Raw genomic sequence first — 2,749 nt, 5'->3', positions numbered from 1 at the left:
AAGTTTGCGTGTATATGATTACGCGCTTAAATTGCGTAATTTGGTGCTTTAATTCATGCATTACGAATTATTTTTTATTGTCTTCTATTTATAATATTTAAATTTTATTGAGTAATTTATGAAATTTTGGTATTTTTTATTGTAGGGCAGCTATTAGAAGTTAAAAATCGATGGTACTTTGTAATCTATGCGTAACTCTCTCATTTGACCTCCGATTCAGATAATTCAGGATGCCGTAGATGTTTTGCGTTTTGCGAAATAATGGCTGCATCAAGGTCGAAATCAGACGTAAAGTTACCATACGCTATTTTATGGACTATTTCGACAATCCTCCGTAATATAGGTGTAACTTTCTCGTTTGAACTCTACAACTTTTGTGTTTTGAGCTTTGAGAGTTACAGGGTATAAGAGGGTCGAAATCTAGCTTGAAGGTGGAGGGCAGATCGTATGCCTTTGAAAAAGAAAAGCAAGAAAAAAAATGAAATAAATAAAAAAAGTGAGATGTGATCTAGCCATGCACCTGGGTCATCTTAGCATATGCTGGGTGAGGCGTTGGGGACAACAAAGTCAAAGGAAAAAAAGGGGGGATTTTGGGAAGAAAAAAAAAAAAGAGAAGCTGGGGTAGCTTTTTGGGTTTTTTAGGTTTTTCTAGGGGGAGGCGGTTGGACTTGGGTGTGGATGTGAACAGGGGGCAGAAGGTTTGAAGAGTGGGGTCATGCGCAAGAGGAGTCTTTTGGGGAGGACAAATTTTTTTTCTAGAGGAGGCCGCACTAGAGAAGGGGGATTTTCTTTTGGAGCGCACAAAGAAAGGGAGCCGTAGAGGTGCTGTGCTGCATTGAAAAACAACATGAACAACAATAAAGGAGGGCTAGCGGCATAGAAAAATAAGATCTTTTCGAAATCGGAAGGCGGCAAACAAGGGCGGTGCTCAAGGTGTTCGTGGCGCGTGACTGCGGTGCTGCGAGTGTTGATTTTTTCTTTACTCTCCAAATAAAAGAAGACATGGTGAAATCTTTATTGTTGAATTTAATTTTCGGAATGAACTAAAATTTTGTATTCTAGGAAAACGATGTAGCTAGTTTTGAACTATGCTTGCTCTTTGATACTAATCTGAAGTAGTTTTCATTATATTTGTTTGAGTTATTCTACGCTTAATGCTTTTAATTGACTGGTCATTAATTAAATGATATTAGTCTTGTAATTTTCTACCGAAATGGGGGAATTATAGGATAGATCTTGGATAATTCAGCGTAGGTAAATATAGAGATCAAAAGACTTATATGAACCTACGTAGCATTAAAAATTGAAGGTCTTATAGCATTCTTTCATTATTAATTTGCATAATCATGTGTTAAATAATAAACAAGAATAGGTTCTGATTGACTATCGAAAGAGGCTTTTGAAAAAAAATTGGAGATTTGCTAACAAACAAAGAATACAAATTCCAATTAGCTAGATGAGTAAAGCATAGTGAGAAATTAGGTGAAATCGATTTATTGAAAGTTTTCCCCATCAGTAATTTGATAAGTAGCATCTAGTTTTAAATTCTCTTGAATAGTTTATTTAGAGTAATTTTGTTTAAATTTCACAGTCTAAAATTATTAATTTTTCTAAATAAAATCAAAGTTATTATAAATTCGGTACTTGGTAAAATTAAGACATCAATCCCTGAGGACGAAACTTTACACATCGTTATATTATAAAACTACGATACTGTACACTTGTAGTTTGCATCGATAAAGTTTTTGGCGCCGTTGCCGGGGATTGAGTTTTTCTTATTTTTTCCAATATCGATACAAAGTAGTCTTGGTTTTAATTTTACTTTTATATTTTTATTTATTTCTTTTATTTTTATTTGATTTGATTTGATTTGATTTTTTTTATTTTTTTTTTCTGTATTTCTAGTTTGTTTTTTATGTTGGATGCGCAGTGCTAGAACATGTGCCATTATTCCTTTTGATCCAGAGATTGAAAGAACGCTTAGAGTAATAAGGAAAAAGAGGGTATTAGTCATGGAGAACGGACAAGATAACGTTCAGCTATGCGTCATGAGGGATTATGTACGACCAATTGTGAATGACAACTATTTAGGTATCAGACGCCAGCCCATTAATGCCAATAATTTTGAGCTCAAACTCGCATTAATCAACATGGTGCAGCAGACCCAATTCAGTGGATCACCACTTGATGATCCCAATATCCATCTGGCGATGTTTCTAGAGATTTGTGACACTGTTGAGATCAATGGTGTTATTGAAGACACCATTAGATTGAGATTGTTCCATTTTTCTTTGAGGGATAAAGCAAGAGGTTGGCTACAATCTCTACAACCAGGGAGTATCACTAGTTGGCAGGACATGGTAGAAAAAATTTCTTGCTAAATTCTTTCCCCTGCAAAAATTGCTCAACTCAAGAGTGAGATTGATCAATTCAAGCAGCATGATTTTGAATCACTCTATGAAGCATGAGAAGGATATAAGGATTTGAATTCGACACTGCCTACAACACGGATTGCCGGATTGGCTGCAAATTCGAATGTTCTATAATGGATTAAACAACAAAACTCGAACTTTAGTTGATGCTGCATCTGGGGGAACTTTGATGTCAAAGACACTTGACCGGTCTAGGGGAAAACTAGTTTAAGGTCTTGATTGAGACCATAAATCAACATGCGTTGCCTTTGGCGTGGGCTATGTGTGCAAGTGTATGTTAGAGTGCATGAATGATGCATGATGCATGTGTGAGTGTG

The 2,749-nt window shown here is 35.7% G+C and overlaps 1 non-coding gene across 1 annotated transcript; it reads right to left on the bottom strand.

Annotated features, from left to right (window-relative positions):
- Positions 1-2,405: 2,405 nt before the first annotated feature.
- On the bottom strand, positions 2,406-2,513 carry LOC131145295 (small nucleolar RNA R71). Its single transcript, XR_009134078.1, has one exon. It is a non-coding gene; the product is annotated as a small nucleolar RNA R71 (small nucleolar RNA).
- Between the last annotated feature and the right edge of the window lie 236 nt (positions 2,514-2,749).

Source organism: Malania oleifera, chromosome 12 (assembly GCF_029873635.1).
Source record: "Malania oleifera isolate guangnan ecotype guangnan chromosome 12, ASM2987363v1, whole genome shotgun sequence".
Lineage (NCBI taxonomy): Eukaryota > Viridiplantae > Streptophyta > Magnoliopsida > Santalales > Ximeniaceae > Malania > Malania oleifera.
The sequence above is the reverse complement of the archived record's forward strand: the minus strand, read 5'-3'. Positions and strand labels throughout refer to the sequence as shown.